Raw genomic sequence first — 23,889 nt, 5'->3', positions numbered from 1 at the left:
TAATGAATAACATGAAGTAATCCACTACACTTGGGTGGAGCACAAAAGCATAGTCCAAGAACAATTCTGTGTTTTTGAAGAAACTGAGGTCACAAAACTCTTGTCTTGGCTTCCTGGAGTGTTCTCACAAGCAGTCAGAATTCTCCTTGTCAAACACTGCTTTCCTTGAACTATAGGAAAGGAAGCAGCATGCTTTACTAAATAGTTGCTTACTTTTTAAAAAAGCTTCCTTTTAAGCGCTCTGCTTTTGAAATACAGTAGTTACTTTATCCACACTCTCCCATAGCGAGAAAACAGCAAGCAGAAAATCTGGGAAATAAATAACTCATGACTTTGAAATTGTGTCTGGCCTGAGCAGCGTGATAAAGCTTGGTATTGTCCCTCTGCTCTGGCTGATGTGACTTTTACCAGCATAGTCACTATTTCTTGATATTTCAGTTCTTAGTATTTTCTATTGAGTCCCCACTGTGAAAGGTAACCTTTTCTCTCCTTCTGTCTCTCCCTGGACCCCCCATTACTCTCCCTTCCCCCCACTCTTTCTTCCAGTGTTCCATTTTCCCGTCTTCCAAACATAATTTTACTTAAATCGAAGTGTGTGTGTGTGTGTGTGTGTGTGTGTGTATGTGTGTGTGTGTGTGTGTGTGTACATTATTACCACCAGCTAGGAGGTAGAGTGGTTTGTTTTCCTTCCCTACAAAAAAGCTTGGACATCTGCAAGGAAAGTTGAGGATTTGTAGTATGTTCCACTCTCCAACCAGCAGGAGCCCTTGGTCAGCATTCTTTGATTTTATTTTATTGGCATTTTTTTGGGGGGGGGGTTTCGAGACAGGGTTTCTCTGTGTAGCTTTGGAGCCTATCCTTGCACTCGCTCTGGAGACCAGGCTGGCCTCGAACTCACAGAGATCCGCCTGCCTTTGCCTCCCAGTGCTAGGATTAAAGGTGTGTGCCACCAACACCCGGATTTATTGGCATATATTAATTGTACCTATAGGGTTATACTGTTGCCCTGGGGTTTCCTTTGCCTCTCTTCTATGAGGGTCACTGTCTTCATTTCTCTTCTGTTGCTCTGAAAAAGGAGTTTGGCCAAAGCAACTTAAAGGACAGAGGGTTTATTCTGTCTCTCAGTTCCCAAGGGGCTGAAGTCCATTGTGGTGGGAAAGTATGGCACTGGGAACGGGAGGACAGCCTGTCAGGTCGCATCAGCAGTCTGGAAGCAGAACCAGGCTATGAAACCTCAAATCCTAACCCTAGTGACACATTTCCTCCAGCAAGTCTGCCTGCTGTAGGTTCCACAGCCTTCCCAGACACCACCATCATCTGGGGACCAAACGCATAAGCCTATGGGACACATTTCATATTCAAGCCACAACAGCCATGCTTTGTAAAACCTGCTAAATCAATTAGGAATGGTTTGAGATGCAAGCAAAAGAAACTCTACCTGATGTGGTTTGCAGAAATTGAGGTTAATTTCCCAGGTAATATGAGGGGTGCATTTGAAGACATTGGCAGAGGCACTCCATGACACCAGGGTGATCCACTCTCTGGTCCCGCCTCCACGATTAGCACACACCTGTACAGCTACCATATCTGCATATAGGAAGAAAGCCAAAGAAGGAGATATGGGAGGGAACTTTACAAAGACAGTCACAGAATGTCACTGACTCCTAGTCCCTTCGCACTTTTCTAAGCTCTGTTCATGGGTGTGGCTGAGCAGTGAGTTAGTACCAGGATCCCGCTGTGGCATGCAAAGCTGTAGAGGGCATCTTGGGCACCCTTTCCTACAGAAGATCTTTAGAGATGGAACTGTTGATGACAGAATTTACAACATTCACATATTCACTAATGCTACCAAAGCAGTCTTTCCATTTCCACCAGTCATTTATAGGACTACTTATACCCAAAATCTTACCAAGGATTGGTGTTATCAGAATTACTAATGTCACAGTGTAATGGAGGAGAGTGGCATTTTATTTTAATGTTAATTTCTGTGATTATTGGAAAGGCTCAGTCACTTGTTTTTCTTTCTGTGCTGTCAGTTAAACCTAGGTTCTTATGCCCATGCCACAAGCCCTCTGCATCCACGCCTCCATCACCAGCTGTTGGTAAGACTACTTGCTGAACAGGTCTGTATTTTTCTTTTGTTAATTACCAACCATGTCCTTGGCCATTTTTTTTCCCACCAGCAGGCTTCCCTTTTCCTACTGACTTACAGGAGTTAGTCTGTATGCACTAATTATTGGCTTGGAAAGAATTTTGAAACATTTCTGTTTGTGACTTGTCATTTATTTTATTGTGCTTGATCTCACACTGGAGGTCTTCTTAATTTTTTTTAGAGTTTTCTTTTTTACTGAAATTATATCGTTTTCCCATCCCCTTTCCTCCATCCAACCCCTCCCATAGCCTCTTTTTCTTTTATTATTATTATTATTGTTACATATATATGCATGAATATGTAACACAGCCTGCTGAGTCCATCTAGTGTGGATTGTGTGTGTGTGTAATTTCAGGGTTGACCACTTTGTATTGACCACTTAGGAGACTGATTACTGGGGAAGACTAATTGTACCTCCTTCAGCAGTCATTAGCTTGTAGATCTTTGTCTAGGGGTGGGGCCAGGTGAGATTTCCATTCCCACATTAGTGTGTCCATTGCTGTTGTCACTTTTCAGGTCTTATTTAGCCAGCTCTATTGTTGAAGTATGGTGGGTATAGCTTTTCTGTCACTAGTTTTTTGTTTGTTTGTTTGTTTTTGAGACAGTATAGCCCTGGCAAGACTGGAACCATATGGACCAGTTGGCCTGGACCTCCAGGAAATCTGCCTGCCTCTGCCTCCCTAGTGCTGGCATTAACAATGTGCACCACCATATAGGGCTCCCTGTCACTTCTTGTAGACACAGTTTCACATTAGACTTCTTGGTCCCCTGGCTCTTACAATCTTTCTATCCCCTCTTCTGAGATGTTCCCCGAGCCTTGGATGCAGGAGCTCTGGTGCTGGGCTGGCCATAATCAGTTGCCCTCTGCATTTTGGACATTCGTGGTTTTCAGTAATGGTCTCTATCTGCTGCACAGAGAATCTTCTCACGACCATGGGTTAAGACTTTGGGATGGCAAGATTTAGTAAGGCTGTATTTTTGTTTCTGTTCCAAGTGTCCTGCATTTGAAAGCTCTCTCTTCATGCAGATTGGGTTTAATTATCTCTTTAATGAGTTTAGAGGCACTCTCCTGTATTTTCTTCTAGTTATTTAAAATTACTTTTATGGATTTTTTCTCTGAGTTTTATTTTACTTTACTTCCCACATAGATTAGCTAATTTCCCCTGGACTGTTTACTTAATAAAAAGTTATTTCTCTACTCATTCAAAACATTCTTTCCAGTAGCTAAAAAAAATTTCCACATAACATGTATCTGGTCTTGGGTATTTCATTTAACATTTTCTGTTGACCCATCCTATCCCTGAACTAGTATTATAATATTTATTTAATAATTGTGATAAGGCCTGAGGGCATAGCTCACTGATACAACATGTGCTTAATAGCAGTGAGGTCTTGGGTTTAAATTCCCAAAGTGACCACCAAAGGCAACAACAACAAAAAGGCATGTAATAAGTCTTGACACCAAGTTGGTAAATACATTTCTCAGAGTGACTATTCTTGGATGCATTCATACATATCCATTGACTTTTGACTGTGGTTTCATTGGGATTTGCATGAACAGCAGGGCCACAGAGCCTCACACAGCAGATGCTCTGGGCTGGAGACAGTGCATTAGGCCCCTCACCAAGCCATGCCTTTGTGTCTCTTAGTTAACTTCAGGTTCCGTTACTGGTACTGCCTTCTTTTGTGTTATTTTTGATTAATCACAGACATTGTGCATAAAACCTTGTGAGTTTTATATATTTGGCATTGTATCAGATCATCTTACTGAATCCATTATGGTTTCTCATTGGTTTCTTAGGATTGCTAGGGAAGTAAACCTCTTGCCTATGACTATTAACAAGCTCCCCACGTCACTTTCAAATATTTATCCACCAATTCTTTTTTCTTCCTTGATTACAAATACAATGTTGGTTGATAGCCCTAAAAAGTAAATATCATTATATTATTCCTGATTTTGTTGGGTGTCCCCCCCCAACTAAATGTGATGCTTGTTATAGTTTTGGTGCGTTTATCAACTAGATCTTCATAACCACATAACCAGGAAACCTGTTCAAAGGTAGCAAAGAAAGGCAGGCCATGTGTCTGTTGTGCTGGTGCACAGAAGGCTTCGAGGCCATACAGCTTTCTGGTTCTGTCCTGGGTGATGCCTGTTTTCATCATGGCAGGGTGGCCACTGGGGTTACATTCTAGACATGGATGGGAGGAGAGTCAGCAGGCATCTAACCGGTTGTTTGACAAGCCCAAATTCTAAAGACCATACTTTAAGTCTCATCTTTTGGTCGGAGCTAGGTTATGGTAGTGTCCTTACCTACCTGAAAATGAGTGTTTTATTTTTATTTATTTATTCATTTATTTATTGGTTTTTTTGAGGCAGGGTTTCTCTGTAGCTTTGGAACCTGTCTTGGCACTCGCTATGTAGAAAATGAGTGTTTTTAACAAGACACATGGTCGCCTCATCTGCAGTAAGGAAGGAGGGATAAGAGATGTCATCTGGGCAACTAACAGTCTCTGCCAGGAAGCTGATGCCCTCAGCCAGCTCAGCATTCGTGCTTATCCTTACCCATCAATAAGCATGCAGTTTAAGTAGTTTTGTTTTAAAAATATCAGTTGGATTGCTTTCATTTTTATTATGATAAATTTCATAAGGTGACATTATCTTCACATTTTCAGAATGAAACACAGCTTGGTCGTGTAACACAATTCCTACTTTTAATAAGCACTGTTTTGAAGTGTGCATGGTTCATATGCTTTGAGAAACTCTACCAAGCAAATCCATTGTCTGCTGCATCTGTATCCCTTGACACCTCTCCCTCTCCAGGTCTCAAGGTGACCAATTCCTTAACTTCTAATACCACTCATAAACTCTGCTTCATTCTGAACTTTAACTTTCATTTCACAGAACAAACATGCATGGTTTCTTTTGGTCATAATGATTGTGAGGTCACCTTTGTTATTATGTGACACTACAGCTTGTTAATGTTTGTTTCTATATAGTATTTTGTAATAGAAAACTTATCAAAATTTGCTATTTGATACATACTTAGGTTGTTTTCAAATCATATAGCTGTAGTTATTTAATTATAATTACTTAATTGTCATCAATATAATATCAATAGAGCATTCCTATGCTTATAGTTCTGAGTTATGGGGATGTGAGTCTTTGGCTTTCACAGATATTGCTGAACAGTTTTTTAAAACTATTGTATAGGGGCCTGGGAGATGGCTTAGTGGGTAAGAATACTTACTGAGCAAATGTGAGGACCTGAGTTGGGATCCCAGCACCCACACCCACACACAAAAAAAAATCAGGTCCAAATGCATTGCTGCTCTTGGTGGTTGTAGGTCTAAATTTGTACATGTTTTTACATTTCTTTCTCCTGGACTATACTTGACATTTGTTATCATTGTACATACTTTTGTATCAGGCTGAAAAGCCTCTTTAGAAAAAAGGGGAAATGTTATAGCATCTTGTTTTGCTAGTGGACTTGCAGTGGTGGCTGCATCCTAGGGCTGTGGCTTCAGGTGTGCAGACATGACCCCTTAAAAGGAAGAGGAGGGGTTGGCTCGCTCTCTTGCTTGGTAGTTGGAGATCTGAAAGGGCAGAGATTGCATCTTCAGGAGCAGGAAGACTTCGGCAGTTATAAATAACCATTAATTGTGTACATGTTTCCCTAATAAATACCTGTTAATCATTTATCTGGGTCTTGTGGACTCTTTTAAACCCACCATCAATGCATGTGTTCCTGTAACTATAGCACTAAAGGGTGTATGGCAGACACAGAGTGCTGTGGAATATTTCTTTACACTGTGTGAACATATGTCACTGTGATTGGCTTAATAAACAAGCTGACTGGCCAATAGCTGAGCAGGATAAAGCTAAGTGGGAAAGCCAAACTGAGAAAGATGGGATGAGGAAGCATGGAGTAGCTGGCAGACACAGAGGGAGCAAGAGATGAATGTGTGGTGCTAATAAAGGTACCACCACATGGCAGAGTGTAAATAAGGAATATGGGTTAACTTTAAATGTAAGAGCTAGTTGGTAATAAGCCTGAGCTATTGGCTGAGCATTTACAATTAATATAAGCCCCAGAGTGGTTGTTTGGAAGTGGCTGCCAGGAAGGGAAAACTTTGCCTATACAGAGGATCCCTCAGGTGCACTGGCCATCAGCCTCACTGATGACATTAGAGTTTCTGCTCACCTCAAAACTAGGAGAATTGTTTAATGTTTGGAAATAATTCTGTTGTTGCTAGTTTACAGCTAGACTACAAAATGGAATTAATGTTTGTGTGTGGTACTCCCACCCTGTACCTTTCTAAAGCAACTGAATGACTCCAGATGTGTGATCTGCCTCTGGGCTTGCCCTTCATCACACTGACCCATGCCTGTGACTGCAATCATGAACATGCTAACTTAATTATGGATTACTATAGTCTCAACCCTTTGCACTTCTTATAACTAGCATTTCAGTGTACACGTGTGTGGCTTACACATAAGTGCCTGGATTTATATTGGAGATTCTGTTGCTCCCTCAGATGATATTGCACAACTTTCTGCCTTATACCCTCCATATATTCACTTAGGTTTATTCCTGTGTATGGGATAGTTTTGGTGCTATTAAAAATGGAATTATTCCAAAATGTTTACCTAATAGTTTCTGTTAATACAGAGAATTATGGCTGATTTTAACCTATTCTTAAGGATAGTAATATTGTTAGCCATGTATTGCTTAAAAGTTTTTGAATTTAATTTTATTTGTGTGAATGAGTGTTTTGCCTGCATATATGTCTATATGCCATGGTCTGGTACTCTTGGAGGCCAGAGGACAGCTTTGAACTGCCTGGGGCCAGGTTACAGATAATTGTGATTTGCCATGTGGGTGCTGGGAGTTGATCCTGGGTCCTCGGTGAGAGCATCCAGTACTCTTATCCTCTGAGCCATCTCTCCATTATTTTTATTCTTTTGCAGATTTTTTATTTGAATTAGAAACAAGATTGTTTTACATGACAATCCCAGTTCCCTTCTCCCTCCCTCCTCCCCTACCATCCCCCCTCCAACTAAAACCCTACCTATCACATATCCTTTCTGCTCCCCCTGGATGGTGAGGCCTTCCATAGGGTGTCATCAGAGTCTATCATATCCTTTGGGATAGGGCCTAGGCCCACCCCCGTGTGTCTTGGCTCAGGGAGTATTCCTCTATGTGGAATGGACTCCCAAAATCCACTCCTGTGCTAGGGATAAGGACTGAACTACTACAGGAGGTCCCGTAGATTTCCGAGGTTTCCTTACTGAAACCCATGTTCCTGGGGTCTGGATCAGTCCCATTCTGGTTTCCCAGCCATCAGTCTGGGGAGCAAGAATTCCCTGATGTTCAGGTCAGCTGTTTCTGTGGGTTTCACCAGCCTGATCTGGAACCCTTTGCTCTTCACTCGTCCTTCTCTGCATCTGGATTCCAGTTCAGTTCAGTGATTAGTTGTTCTCTATTATTTTTAATTGATTGTATCTAAGCTTCTTTAGATTCTATATATCATCTGCAAAGAGTTACATCAATTAAACAATTATTTAATAATTGTATAATTTGGTAATTACTTACAACACAATTCTAAAACACTGAATTTATTTGTGTCCTTGGTCCTCTGGAGAGAGTATCGTGTGCAGTGTATTCTGAACTGAAAGTGGACTGTGCTGATTTTGATAGGCATTGTCCTGTCTGTAGTTTTACTTTTTGTTGTTGTTGTTGTTGTTGTTGTTGTTGTTGTGTGTGTGTGTGTGTGTGTGTGTGTGTGTGTGTGTGTGTGTGTGTGTTGTAGGGGAGAGCACACTACCAGCATATTTTTAAGTTTATGTGCACCTCATGTGTGCAGGTACACCAAGAGGCTAGAAGAGAACACCAGACCTGTGGTTACAGATGATTGTGAGCTCCCTGACATGGGTTCTGGGAACCAGACTTGGGTCTTTTGCAAGAGCATCTGGTGTTCTTAACCTCTAAACCATCTCTCCAGACCCTTGTTTTGCATTTTTGAGAGAGAGTTTTTCCGTGCAGTCCAGGCTGGCCTTAAACTCACTGCCATCCTCCTGCCTCAGTCTCTAAAGTGCTAGGATTACAGGCATCTGCCACCATGTCTGCTTGTCTTCTTTTTAAAGAAGAAAATTACTATTTTAAGTCCAAGGAGGACTCTATATCATTTTTTCCCTCCCTCCCTCCCTTCCTTCCTTCTTTCCTTCCTTCCTTCTTCCTTTCTGCTCTTCTTCCTCTTCTTTTTTGAGACAGAGTCTCTCTATCTAGTCATGGCTGTTCTGAATCTCAATATGTAGACCAGGTTGGCCCCAAACTCAGAGATCTGCCTGCCTCTGACTCCGGAATGCTAGGATCAAAGGTATGTGCCACAATGTCTGGCCTGGGGATTCTTTTATCTCCAGTCTCAGCCTGCTTTAACATATCTTATTTGCCAAATCTAGGATGTCCTGTAGAGGCAGTAATTTTATCATGTGAGCACAATGTTGTCTTGACAGTTGTTGCTTCATGACTGTCAGCTCCATACCCCAGTGACTCCCAGGCCAGGACCAATGCAGCTGGAGACCAGAGTGGGGAGAAGGCTCAGCATCCTGGGACCTAGCTGGGCCTGCAGCCTCATTCCAGCAGCATTGTGAAGGTCTTCTCTCCTGTCCACTGCCCTCCATACTGCTGTCTACTGTAGCATCCATGTGTCTTAGAGTTCTGCTACCAGCTCTGTATGTCTCATTACCAAATTGTCCTCAGCCAGAGCTCTCATCTGATTGGGTTCTGTCTGCACCCACCAGGTTTGTCTTCTATGGACTGGCCTTGCCAGAGGCCCATGCTGTGGTTTGTCTCCCAAGGTTTCATGTGATGAACGTTTTGTCCCCAGTGTGATAGTATTGAAATGTGGCGGGGCCTTTAAGAGATGGACCCTGGTAGGTGATGACATGAGGACGAAGGCAAATCTCTAGATTGGGGCTGGTTTCAGGACATTCCATAGTACAGGCTGCTATAACAGAACCTGACCCCTCCCTGGTCTCTGGCTTCCTCTATAGTCATGCTGCTCCTTCTCTTCCCCAGTACTCCACCCACGTGCTGCTATCTGCCACAAGGGTCTCACCAGAGGCAGAAGCTCTACTGAGTGCTTGCATTTTGACAACTGTAAGGAAAGGGAGCCCATTTTCTTTCTAAAGTACCAAATCCCTGTTATTTGGTTATGGCAGCAGTAGCTAGCTCCTGGGCTGCCTTCCTTAACCTCCCAGTGTGGTCTGCAGAACTCTCATAGTCGTTGGTTCTCATTGGCTCTTAAAGGATAACATTTCTCAGCCTGGAGTGTAAATCAGAATCATCGGTAAGAGAATGGGGAGATGGGAGTAGGGAGTGGTAGGCTAGTTAGAGATTGCATTGCACTGAGGACTTTTGGGTCAGTGGATCTGGGGTGAAGTCTGGTATTTTGTTGGTGGGATCAGCTGTGACACATTGCTTCTGCTGCTGATTGGGAAACAGCCTGAAACCCACGGACTGAGGTACTTAACAGGGAACCAAATGCAGCTCACTGTTTTTTGTTTTTTCTTTTTTGTCTTTCATTTTTGAAGCATTAAAGCCAGGAAATTGTTTATGCTCTGATTTTTGCCAACTTGGTATAGTAGTCACAGCCAAGAATCTGAGCTGGCACTTGGGAAAAGTGTGGGGTTCCCAGGAAAATACCACATGCACAGGCACAAGACCACCCGTCTAACTTAGCTGCTATTTTGAGGTGAGGGCCTGCTGTTCCAAGAGATACACATATTATGTCATTGTGACCACTGTTTTCTTCTCTGTAGTTGTTTTTCTCGATACCCAGAGCAGACTCTGGGACTTAGCTGGAGTCTGGTGCAGCCAACCAGAGAACACCAGTGTCACACAGCATGGCTCAGAAAGACCTCAGAAGACCAAAGAACTTCACATCCCTCAAGCAGGCTTAGATGGAGGAAAACCAATTTCAGGCACCCTGCCTCTTTGTACCTTTAGTTAACAGGAGTTAGTCCAGCAGCCAGCAGCCTATCCAGGCTGAGAGGTCCCTCTGGTGATCCCAGCCTCCACCCACTGCCTTCTTATGCAAATGAGCCCTCACAATTCTCACGCCATAGATGGCCTGGCAGGTCTCTGTGTGTGGTTTACTGGCTTGGTATTTGAAATATGTTAAATCTCAGACATGTGTTAAAATGTGAAACCTCACTAAGGTGTAGGAGGAAGACAGAGAGTATAGTAAATGCAAGTTCAGGGTTCTCATAGCAACCAAGGCAACATATCGGAGCACCCTCCTCCTCAACCTGGCCCTCCTTTAGCTCTGTCGGGCTCCAGGAAGGGCACCATCTCCTCTCACTGCACAAGCCAGAGAATGGAGAGGAATCCTGGCAGGGCCGCTCCCTCACCAGCCCTCCTGCTAGGAGCATGCACACTCAGGCAGCTGACAAAGGCCTCTTTCTTTAGCTTTCAGTCCATCTGCCGTCCTCTATCTCCCCATCCCCCTTCAGCCGGGCTTACAGCATCCGCCCTGGTCCCTGCAATCTGTTCTGCACTTGGCAGAAAGAGTGTCATGCATTTGGGTATTTTTATTTATTATTATGTTTACAGCACACCTGTGCTATCGGCATCACAGAAGCACAGCTAAAGATTCTCTACCTCAGGCACAGTGAAGCAGGCTAGTTCCAGCCAGCACCCCCACCCCCCAGCTGCCATTTCTTACTGACCAGATTGACAGAGATGAGAATGGTTTTAGAACAGTGTTGATGACTTGCATGGCCTGTAAAGGAGGAGGTTTCTAGTCCACAGTACTGTTGCCATGGTATTCGGCAAGTTTGGTCAAAGTTATACATCCTGATATGGTTTGACCCACTTCTAGGTACTTCCAGTGTAGAGTTCTGTGGTGAGGACTACAATAGTTTGTAATGCACGTAGCAATAAACAATCTAACATTGAACCATGAGGTGCTGGGCGAAGAACACATTTATACATGGGATTCTATATAGCTGTAAAAACACCCAAAGAAATCCTCTGTGTTCCTTAGGAAATATGGGCATGTGGAAAGGCAACTTTAGAAGGGTGGTGTGAAACTATGTATCTGCCTGTCAGTGGGGAGGGTAGGGGTGGGGTGGGAGGGGCAATAGGAACTGGTGACATTAAGCCATAACAAGCTAGCCAGTCCCCTTCAGAGAGAAGACCATTCCTTTTGTCCCCTGTTGTTGCGTCAGACTTCAGACTGGGTTCCTACACTACCAGTGCATGCCATCAGTACCTACTAGGTGCCTGGCACTTAGTAGGGCTTCATGGTTTGTTGAATGGATGACATACATGTGTTCCTCCTGTGGAGCCTGTGGAGTGTGTGCTAGCTAGCTACTGCTATGATTTCAGGTGTGTCTGTTACAGGCTTGGTTGCCAGTCAAGGGTACTATTGGGAATCTGTGGAGCCTTTAGGGGTGGGTGGGGCTAATAGAGGAACCAAGCCCTTGAAAGGGTATGAGACACCAGCCCTTCTTGTCGTTCTCTCTGCTTTCCAGACTCCTTAAGATGAACAGTGTGTTCTCTCAGTGCTCCCTGCCACGATGCACTGACTCATCACAGACCCCTAAACAGTGGAGCCAATCAGTCACAGGTATAAACTGTAAAACTGTGAGCCCAAAGAAACCTTTCAGCCCTGTAAACTGATGGGCTTCATTATTTGTCAGGATTAATTCCTTGCATCAAAAAATTTACACCCAAACTTGACAACTCAAAAGAGCAACTGTTTCTTTACCACCCCTTTCTGGGAGTCAGTAGCCTGGGTACAGCTAGCTTGGCTGGGCATGGCTTGGTTAGTGCTTGTGATGTTTCGAATCTGATTGACCCCATAGACTCATGTGTCTGAATGGGTGGTCCCTAGGGAGCAGCACTGTTAGGAGGTGTGGCTGTGTTGGAGGACGTGTATCACTGTGTCACTGTGGGGGCAGGCTTTGAGGCCTCATGTGCTCTTTAGGCCTACTGTGGCAATCTCCTTTCCACAGCCTTCAGATCAAGATGTAGGGCTCTCAGCTCCTCTTCCAGTACCATGTCTGCCATAGTGCTGCCGTGCTTCTTGTCATGATGACAATGAATTACACCTCTGAACTGTACGCCAGCCCCAATTAAATGTTTTCCTTTATAAGAGTTGTCGTGGTCATGGTAATAGAAACTGTGGTGGTTTGAATAGGCATGGCCCCCATAGACTCATGTAATCAAATGCTTGGTCTATAGGGAGTGGCACTCGTAGGAGGTGTGACCTTGTTAGAAGAAGAGTGTCACTGTGGGGGCAGGCTTTGAGGTCTCATATACTCAAGCTATGCCCAGTGTGGTAGACAATTCACTTCCTGCTGCCTGCAGATCCAGATGTAGAGCTCTCAGCTTCTTCTCCAGCACCATGTCTGCCTGCACACTGCCATGCTTCCTGCCATGATGATAACGGACTGAACCTCTGAAACTGAAAGCCAGCCCCAATTAAATGTTTTCCTTTATAATAGTTGCTGTGGTGATGGTGTCTCCTTACAACAATAGACACCCTAACTAAGACATAAACCCTGACTAAGACAGTGCTCATGGCTTTCAGTCTCTCAGAAGATGGCAGTTTTGTTACAGAGGGTGCTGTTTCAGCCACTGGAGAGCTCAGCTGAACCAGGCTTACAAGTGCTGGTTAGCAGCTCACACTCATAATGCCATTAGGACTGGATGTGATGTTGGACATCACCTATCTTGCCCGAGTACTGTCTCAGCATGGCAGCTGGTAAGCGAGAGATACAAAGAATGAAAGAGTATCCCAAATAGAAGCCACAGTCCATTTTTGAAACCCAGAGTCAAAAGGGCCACCCCGCCAATGTTGCTGGATTGTTAATCAGAATGAAGTCAGAGAGTCACCAAGTCACTGCACTCAAAGGGAAGAAATGTAGAGGGGCATGAGTCTCAGAAGGCATGAGCCATGGGGCACCTAAGAGCCACTATTTACATAGGCAAATGGCATCCACATTCTTCTTTAGGGTAAAGTCTGTTTAAGGTCTTATAGACTTGGGCTGGCCCCTGCATAGCCCCAGTTTCTCCAGCCCCTTCCACACAAGCCTTTCTTACTTTCCTTATGTGATATATATTCAGATACTTAAGTGCCTCTGTACATGCTGTCCCTTCTTCCTGTAGCACAGGTCCCTCTCCCACCCGGAACTTCCTAACATGGAGTTCCTGTGTTTGCCTCATTTGACATTTCCCACTGTTTGAGTGACTTTTGCATTTATGCCCATGTCTTCCACAAAGCTCTGAGGCAGCGAGCATATCTTGTTTTGCATCCTCCAGGCCTAGTACAGATTGTATGGTATAATGGTTTATTTCAGGTGCCACGTGGACCCAGTGGTGGAATACCCAGAGAACTGGTGACATGTTAGCTCTGGGAGTGTCTGTGAAGGTATGTTTAGGAGAGTTAGGCATGTGAGTCATTGGAACAAGCAGGGAAGATACACCTTCAGTGTATGTGGGTGCCATCCAGCCAGTCAGGAACCAGAGAGAACACACACATAGGAAGGGGAACTGGGTTCTCTAGAGCACTGTCCTCCTGCCTTAGGACGTCAGAGGTCCAGGTTTACAGGTTATGTGACCTGGGGAGATGTGACTAAACATCAATTTACCTCAGATAAGTCACTGATGGCAGACCTAGAGAATGACTCCACTGGGGTCTGACCTTGGGAACCATTGTACTGGGGCTTTTTCAAGGAGCATGAGTGAAGGGCTACATATAGGAGCATGGGAGACTCAGGGCAGCTGAGTCACTGAAAGCCCACAGTGGCATAAATGACATCTCACAAACGTTCTTTCTTTGGAGCTATGGGCAAAGCTCAAAGTCACCTCAGCTGTCCAGAGAGTCACTCCTCAGTAATTCTTATTGCTCATATGACTTTGGGGACAGAACTTGTGAATCTTGGCAGTTTTGTGAATTTGCTAAAACTTGTGTGTTGCTGACTTTTGTTGTTGTTGTTGTTAGTGGTAGTTTTTTGTTTGTTTGGTTTTGTTTTGTTGAGACAAGGTTTCTCTGTGTAACAGCCCTGGCTGTCCTGGCGCTCACTTTGTAGACCAGGCTAGCCCCAAACTAACAGAAACCACCTGCCTCTGCCTCTGCCTCCCAAGTGCTGGGATTAAAGGAATGCACCACCACCTCCTGGCTTACTTCCTGAGTTTTAATGAGCCTCAGTCCAGGACAGAATGCCTCAATTAAGCAGAAATTGCTACACTACACACAGGAACTGTTCCTTCAGCCTCCATGATTCTGAAACTTGTACTGAATTGTGACCTGCATTCCAGGGTCCCTTGCTGACCTGTGAGGGATGCCTAACTTCCGTAATCACGTGAGCCATTTCCCATGTCTCACATCGTCTCTCCTCTTCCTCTTTCTGTTCCTCCTCTCTTTCATTTCCCCTGTCCTGTCTTCTGGACAACCCTGATCCATCCAGATAATAATCCCAAGTAATTGGATTAAGTCATTCATAATTGCGTAGGTCAAGGTGCCAGTAAGAAGCCTGTGGTACTTTCAAATGAAGTAAAAAAGGAAAATTTAGTGAAAAGACTGTTAGCAAAGGTGGTGTAGAGCTGAAAATCCAAAGAACCAAACCCTGGTGTTAGCAGCATAGAGTAGCTATCAGCACCCCAGGCCTAAAGGAGGGGGCAGGGGAGGATGTCCTGGAATCCAGTGAGGCTGGCAGCTGTGAGAGAGGGCCATAGAGAAGTTTCTATAGGCTAGAAGGAGCATGGGGCCATTCACTGTGCTCTGTAAGGAGAGCAGAAATCAGGGAGAAAACCAACTTCACTCTCTTTGCTCCTTCCTGTCTTCTTACACTATTTCCCACTGGGCAAACCCAAACAAAGAGCTAGGAGCCTGTCCTAGTCTGTTTTATATGCTGTGATAAAACATCATTACCAGAAAGCAACTTGGGGAGGGAATGGTTTCTTTGGCTTACACTTCCACTTTATGGTCCATTATGGAAGGAAGTTGGGGTCACAACTCAAGGAAAGAACCTGGAGCAGAGATCATGCAGGAGTGCTGCTTACTGGCTTACCCATCATGGCTTACTCATCCTGCTTTCTCACACAACTCAGGACCACTGGCTGTGCCCTCTCTCTTCAATCATTAGTCACGAACATGTCCCACGGACTTGCCCATAGGCCAATCTGATGGAGGGATTCAATTTTTTCAACTGTGGTTCCCCTGTCCCAGATTGCATCAAGTTGACAAAAATCTAACTGGTGCAGAGCCCAGAGGACATAGAGTATGATAGGAAAGGGGCAGAATAGTTCTAGAGGAGCAACAAAGCAGCTCACCACTGCCCCCCTGCTGTTCGTGAGGATGGAGAATCCCCCACAGCCAGCCAGTGTGTAATCATGGTGACCTAGCCACAGTCTCACTTGGAACCTAACATGCTCACTTACTCCTTTACAGGAGGAAATGGCGTCTTGGGTACTTGGTCATATACAACTAGGCTTTGAAAGAAAGGTACTGCATCACACTACTGTGCCGGCCCTCAACCCAGGGGTCAGGAAGGCCTATGGAGAGAGTGAGGGGCTTTGAACATCTGTCCCTGTCACACACTTCAGAACTGGGGAGTAACTGTAGGGTGAAGCTTCAGATCCAGGCTTGGGCCAAATGCTACCTGACTACCATGGACCTTCTCAGTGACTGAGCACAGTAACATTTTGTTCTTCTAAAAAATGCCCCCAGGCTTAATGTCATTTCAGAGCCCATGTCTGAAATTCCCTAAAAGGATTTGACATTTCCCTTTTCCCAGTGGACATGTGCTCATCTGTCTATAGGGAGGAACTAAGGTAGAAGATTATAGCATGTAATTGTGACAGTGTTGCAAGGTCTTCCTGAGGACAGCCAGACTCCCCATCAGTCAATAGACTCTAGTTTAACATTTATTATTATTATTAATTTTATGTGTATGGCTGTTTTGCCTATCTTTGGAGGACACTGGGTCCCCTAGAACTGGAGTTACAGATGGCTTTGAACCATCATTTGGGTGCTGGGAATTGAACCTGGGTTCTCTGCAAGAGCAGCCAGTGTGTTTAGTTGCTGAGGCATCTCACTTTAGCCCCAATAGACTCTAGTTTTGAACTTTGGACTCAGTCTGGAGGTTGGGCTGCTATTCACGTCATTCCTGAGAATACATGCAATGATCCCAGCCTTGGTGGGAAGTCCAAGCTTTGCTAACAGTTACAGCCTTCTTCTCACCATTGTGTCTACCCTCCCCAGTCCCCTTGTAACAGCACTCAGCATCCCAAGGACAAACACTAGTAGCCACCCATGACATAAGCCTCCTGCCCTCCTGGGGTTTCATACTGGCACCCTGATGGGCATCAATGTTAAATCCGAATTCCTTTCACATGGTACCCACTCTCACAGATCCATCTACTGTGTGGAAACCACGTCATAGAATACCCTGTCTTGTTTCTTAGGCCGTGGTCAAGCAGCCAAGCCATTTGCTACTTCACATAAATAGCTAAGTTTGAGTCAATCTTTTTCAAATGAAGGGCCAGCTATGTTGCCTCAAGTTGTGCCATGAGGGAAGTTCTTTTCCTCACTCAGGGATCTTCTGAGTGGGACCTACCCCCTCCCTATCAGGGCCCTGACTCTGGCCCAGTACTTCTGAGGCTGTGAATTCAGCCACTTCCAAGGTCCTGGGCCAGGTCTTCTGTGGTTCAAGGAGGGTTGGGTCTATCTAGATGCTGTCACTTTACTCAGGTCATTAATCAACCTGAATCACTTTCCCTCTTCTCCCTTCATTCAGCAGATGCTCACAACCCAGGCATCGCCTTTACTCCTGGCTGCGTTTCCCATCAGTGGGGACTTCAGGAGCTGCAGAACTGTGTCCTGTGCCTGACAGATCAGCAGAAGAGGCTGAGCTGGGTGATCTCTAGTGACTTCCTAGCTGTGGCTCAGATAGGGCAGCATGGAGGATTGGGCAGCTCTGGTTGTCTATCCTACCAAGGTAACAGAGCTCCCAGACTCCTATACCTGCTTGAGACTTGGCATAAAGGGGTGGAGCTGTGTCCCCTTTATGCAGTTCCAATTCTGGGCTTGAGAGGGCTCTATGACTCCTACTCCAGTGGTATGAAGGCAAATGCTCTAACAATCTAGGCACAGGGCTGGAGGAGAGCCTAGTGCTGTGGCTTGAGTGTGAAATGTCTCCCATTGGCTGGGGACCCTTGAGGAGGTGGAGCCTCACTGGAGGAAGTGAATCCCTGGGGGTGAGCCTTGAGGCTTTACACCCCAGGACCACTTCCTGTTTAGTCTCTGCCACCTGAATAGGATGGCATGTGACCATCCAGCCTCTTTGCTTCTGCTACTGTGACTTTCCTCCCCGCTGTCACAGCTTCCCTACCTCTATAGCCAAAGTGAACTCTATTCCTTAAGTTGCTGTCGTCAGGGTATTTACCACAATGACAAGCAAGCAAGGCACCTATGCATGAAGCCGGTGGTCAGTGCATGAGAGACCTGCTGAGTGCTACCGAGAGGCTGCTGTGTGCCCCCTGCATCCCTATTCCAGAAATGTATCCTTGGCTAGTGCTGCAATATGAGTGCATAGTTGCTGTCGCTGTCTGTGGGGTACTTATTCCAGGCCCCCCAACAGATACCCATAGGTACATGTGGATGATCAAGATTCTTGAGTGGTGTTTGTACAGAACATAGAAAACACACACGCTGCTGTGTGCTTTAAATCATCTCCAAATAGCTTGCAGTACCTGACACAACCTAAAAGCTGTGGAAATTATCATTTGAGTAACTACAAGAAACATATCTGTAAACTGGCCTGTCGTGGCGCATGCCCCTTTAATCCCAGCACTCGAGAGGCAGAGGCAGGTGGATCTCTGAGTTTGAGGCCAGCCTGGTCTACAGAGCAAGGTCCAGGAGGACAACCAGGGTTATACAGATAAACCCTGTCTCAAAAAAAAAAAAATGAGAGGGTGGGGGGGGTCTGTGCATATTCAATATACTTTTTTTTTTCAAATATTTTGCGTTGAGGTTAGTTGACCCTGCAGATATGGGCCCTTTGGTTGTGGGACCTGCAGATATGGTCAGTTGGCTGCACCATAGGTTGGAGTGCTTAAATGACAGAAAGTTGTAGTCTTACAGTTTTGGAGGATACAGGTCTCTGGTCAGCGTGTCAGTCTGACTGATTCCCTCTGAGGCTGGGGGAAGAATGGGCTTCCTGTATGTGTGTCTGGTTTGGCCACATTCTTCACTTGATCTTCTTTTGGGGCATGTCTGTCTTTGTGTCCAGTGTTCTCTTGATTAAGGATATCAAAGACCTTAATAGTAGGACCACACCACCCCCAGTTTAATTTGTTTATCAGTTGCAAATAAGACCATGCTCCAAGTGTAGGGGGATGAGACACTCAACATCTTTAGGAGGAGACACAGTGTAACCAGTCACAGATGTTAAAATGTGAAGCATTCAAAAGCCCCTTTTCTTTCTTTCTTTTGTTTGAGACAGGGTTTCTCAGTAGCTATGGAGCCAGTCCTGGAACTTGCTGTGTAGACCAGGCTGGCCTTGAACTCACAGAGATCCACCTCCCTCTGCCTCTCGAGTGATGAGATCAAATGCATGTGCCACCACCAACACCGCCCGTCTTGCATGCCAAAACTTAAAAGTTGATGAATTAAGGCCTGGCCTGGGATCTTCCAAGCTGAGTAGATTCATGCATGTGTCTTCATATACACTGCTGGCCAAATCTCAACTCCTAAATGCACAAAGTACCCCTTAAGTTGTATATGAGACAGAAATAGCATCAAAATTAAATCAGACCATAGTTCCTGGTGAGGAATGGTAACAGAGGTCTGTGAGCCCAGCTGTTCAGGAGGAGACTGAGTTTAAGGCCCACCTTGGCTATATAGTGAGTTTAGGATCTGGATGGACAATTTCATGCGACTCTTGTTCTAATTTGCTTTGCTGTTGCAAAAAAAAAAAAAAAATGTGACCAAAACCAAGTTGGGAGGAAAGGGTATTTCAGCTTGCAGTTCCAGATCACAGTCCATCACTGAGGGAAACCAAGGAAGGAACTCAGACAGGATAGGAACCTGGAGGCAGGAACTGATGCAGAGGGCATGGGTGTGTGTGTGCACACATGTGTGTTGTGTGTTCATGTGTGTGTGTGTGCTTGTGTGTGCTGCTTGCTGTCTGTGGTTTGTTCAGCCTTCAGGTAGAAGCCAGGATCACCTGCCTAGGCATGACACCACCAATAGTGCCACCTCATTTCAATCATTAATCAGGAAAATGCCCCCACAGATGAGCGCAAAGAGCCAATCCAACACAGGAAACACCTCCATTGGTATTCCCTCTCCCCAGATATGTTTATACTTTTGTCAAGTTGACAGAAATTAACAAGTACAAAATGAAAATGTATAAAAGAGTGCTAAGGCTCTACCTCACTGGAAGAGCACCCAAGCAGCCTATATGAGGTGCTATGTTTAATCCTCAGCACTAAAAACAAACAGATTAACAAAACCCCAAACACTTTGATCCTTCTTAGTCCACATAAAACGTCATTCATTCAGAGGTGGGCCCCTAGAGCTGGCTCCAGTTCAGGCACCTGGAGGCTCCACTCACCACTGATACTCCTGGCCAGATGCCGTTTCCCATCGTGACCACAGTGTCTTGAGGGTCCTGTAACAAACTCAGGGCAAGCTGGTGTACTTCACAGTCTGTTCTTGCTGTCTCCACATCTGTCAGCCAGACCATGAGGGGTCCTGTCTCTGAGTATTCCCATCACCCCGGGTCTCTGAGGGACCCGGCCTGTGAGGAGCTACTGTTTGGTGTCAAGTAAAGCCATGCCATGCAGCACTCTGTCGGGGTCAGGACACTCATTTCTCCCAGCCATTGCTCCCCATTCTCTTTTCCATCTGCCAGTCTTCACTGAAGCCCCATTGTGTCGTACCCATCAAGAACGAACTTAGCGAAGTGATGGCAGGGCCTCGTTAGAAGAATACTTCTATCTAATAGGTGATTAGTGGTTAAGGCTGAGGGCACACCCAAGGAAGACAGATAAAACAGATTCTGGGTATCAGGAAGGCCCTGGAATTGCTTCTTAAGTACTTGGTCTCACCTGTTCACATGTTCAGTCAGCACACCTTTACTGGGTGCCTTCTCGGCAGGAGGCACTGTGCATGAGCAGAGAACACATGGTGAGTATTCTTTATCTAAGCAGGTTAGCCTGTCTGAGTGCAGGGCACTGCTAACCACATGCCTGAATAAAGGATTACAGGCACAACGGAAGTGGAAAAGGAAGGTGCAGGCTGGGACAAGCAAGTAGCTGAGCTTCCTGGGGCCAGTCCAGTTATGTGGACAGTGTGTAGCAAGCTGAAGAGGGTCCTGAAGGAGACTCCAGGACACCAGCAAAGTCCCTGGTAGGACCAGGCATGGCTGACAAGGACGTGGCTGCAAGCTGCTGACAAGGAATGATTGACTTTCTCAGGCCAGCCTGGGGACCCTGCCTGCACGGCTGGCAGCAGTGGGGCTGGAAGCTGCCAGGCCATGCTGGAACTGAGCACTGGGAAGGGTAGGCTTTGTGCCTTAGAGTCTCCTAACAAAAGCTTCTCTGAGAATGCATCAAAGGACTGCAGCAGAGAGAATGCGACCCCGCTGCTAAGGAACCGGTCCTCTTTCTCTGGAAACTAGAAGGCGCTTCCTAGGCATTCACAGCTTTGAATAAAGAGTCCCAGGAATGTTTCTCAGACAGGTGACCAGATCATGGAGATGAGAGGAATCTAGCATGGCCATTGGTGCAGGGTGAGAAACAGGACTTGGGGGCAGCAGTGAGAGAAGTGGGGTGCAAGGCAGCACCCCTTACTTCAGCAGGAGTCAACTGTTGGCTATCTGCCCTTCATACAGGTGTCAGGTGCTGGCTTAGTTTTCAACACTATGATCCACCAGACACGGCCAAGCGGAGTCTTGGGTCATCTTTTGGGCCAGGGAGGGGGGAGGAGCATTGAGAAAGGACCCTTACTTAGTTCCTTCTTGTGCTGAGAGCATTTGCTCTCCAATAAGGATGCTCCTCACCTGGCCCCATCTCAAGAATGGTCAGAGAGCAGTGTATGGTATAACTGACCCAGATCTACCCCAGAGTAGTCTGCTGATGACGGGGTAGGTTGAATGAACACAGTCTCACTTGTGGTGGGTCTCCTATGGTGTCTCTGGCTGGAAGCTCACATATCATTACTGAGTACCATCTCATTTGGGGGAGACCAAGATGAGACTGAATGGAGTCTTACAGGAGTGACCTGGATCACAAACTCAAGCTTAGACCTAAAGAAGGGATGGAATACATGGGTTGTTGTGATGCAACTCATGTGCCCATTCCCATGACACTAGCAAACCCTGATCCTAATCCAGGGGACAGAGAATGAGGATGGTGGGCCATAAGGGACATCTAAGTAGTCATCACCAGAAGGACAACCTGTTCTGAGGGGAAAAAAATCCACCAGTGTGATGTCCATGGCTCAAGAAGAGCAGAGGGTGTGGCCTTGCTGCTCCATCCAATTCTGGCTAGGAGTCAGAGGTGAGACTTACTTCCCTTCTGCTGAGCGTCACGGAAGTGCAGCCTGGTGGCCAGCAAGAGGCCTCTCTATCCTGGATGAAACTGTTCTGGGCAAGGATGCCCCAGGGACCACAGGCCAGGGACCTGCAGACTTTGAATGTCCAGTTTCTCCACACCCACAGATAGCCTGGAAGGTGAATTCTGCTGGTCCTCCTGTGGGGAAGTCTCTCCCAAGTGCCTCCCTCTTCTCAGCTCTGGGGTCTGCATGGGTACAAGGCTCTGCCTGTAGCCACTCCAGATACTCCCCCATGAGTGTGGCTCTCCCTTGATGTGCAGTACATCTTTGACTTTTCTAACACATCTCCACAGGTGCAGATGGGTTCTTACCTTACCGGATACCCAAAATAGCCAAGAGTTCTCAGGCTGCATTTGGAGACTTGGGCAGATAACTCTTTCCTCTGAGTTGCTTTGCTCAACCAGCCTTGTAAAGCCTGGCTTTGATTTTGATTGTCTTGGTCCCCGTTGAATCTTACCTTCTGTTGCTCCAATGTCCTTTCTTTAGCCTGACTCATGTAGGAGGCTTATTCCCAGTCTGTCCATCTCCTCTCCCTTGGGAAGTCACGTGTTTGTGCTGGTCCAGCTGAAGCCCTTTGTGCAGAGGCACACTGAAATGACTGTGTGTTATTACAGTCTCCTTTCAGTATGTAGCAACCACAAAGAACAAGGGATGAACTGGAGACCCCTGAAAATGACAAGATTTGCAGATTATTTCTTTATGTAACAGTCTTGGCTGTCCTGGAACTCACTTAGTAGACCAGGCTGGTGTTGAACTCACAGAGATCCTCCTGCCTGGATTATAGGTGTGCCACCATGCCTGGCTGATGATTAAGTTCTTTAAGGAAAGGGCACAGCACTTGCATAGAACCTATACACACTTTTCTGTAGATCTTACTTCATTTTCAGCCAGCTTGTCAGACCTAATATCACGAAAATGCTATAAAATAGTTTAACGCTGTATTGCTTAAGGAATACTGGAAAAAAATCAATAAATGTTTGGGGCAGATACAATGTGTTTCAAACTAATCCCCATCCCTCACCCCGCCCTTGTGTCTGTGGTGCTGAAAATCAAGCCCAGAGCCTTGCCCATACAACCCAAGCGTTCTTCTATGGGGCTAAATCTCCAGACCTGCTTTTCCAAATATTTTCAATTCTGGGTTGAATCTCAGATGTGAAACCAGTGCACATGGACAGAATTGTGCAGTACGGTGACTCTGCAGTTTGTATTATCTATCATCTTTACTATAGATGCCACCTAGAGCCACACCTTATCTCTGTGATCCTCTCTCTGTTCTCAACACCAGAGAACAAAGGACAGGACTGTGGCGACTTTCCAACTCGCTTTGACCAGACACGGTAACTTCTCTTATAGGGAGCAGAGAGCTGCCTTTCCCAGGCATGTCAGCCCTGGGACAGCCATTCCTTCCTTAGAGGCTCTGCCTAGAAACCAGGGCGCATTCACCCCTGCCTCCCTCCTTAGGCACCCTGCCCTTCAGTCTGTCCACTGTGGTTTCCGAGGCCAGGATTTGGAGGAATGGGAACCAGAGGCATATGATTATTCTTTTGTTGCTACAGAGCCTTGATTTCTTTTTCTTTTCAGAATCTACACCCCACACTCAGCCAAGAAATCAGCAGTATTTACTTTTTAGGAAGGTCCTTTGCTCCCATGGTCATCAAAGGCATTTCCATGCCCCCCTCTCTCTCTTTCTCTCTCTCCCAACACAAAGCCCCAGGCTGTGGAAGAGCCATTAGACTGTGTGTGCTCTGGTGGGTAATTTCTCCACTTACCTAAATCCTGACAGTAAGAGCATCGAGATATGGTTGAGGTTGTATTTGTCCTTGGACATCCTGGATGCTGGGGGTGTCTGAAGCCAGTCTCCCCAGAAAAGGAACAGAGGAAGAAGCTGCCATACAGGCACTAGGTGATTTGCCTGAGGCCTTGACACACCCAGTGAATTAGTTGAGACAGACTTAGGACTGGCTGCTGGATCATGAAGGGTGGAGTGAAGAAGAGGGGTTCCAGTCCTTGGCATTAAGGGAGGTGAGACCCAGAGAGGCTTCATTTGAGCAGTAACTCCCTGGTAGGGGAGATGGTCTGCCAACTCCACAGAATAAAGACATATC

The sequence above is a fragment of the Cricetulus griseus genome, chromosome 3 (assembly GCF_003668045.3).
Source record: "Cricetulus griseus strain 17A/GY chromosome 3, alternate assembly CriGri-PICRH-1.0, whole genome shotgun sequence".
Classification (NCBI taxonomy): Eukaryota; Metazoa; Chordata; class Mammalia; order Rodentia; family Cricetidae; genus Cricetulus; species Cricetulus griseus.
Note: the sequence above shows the minus strand (reverse complement) of the source record.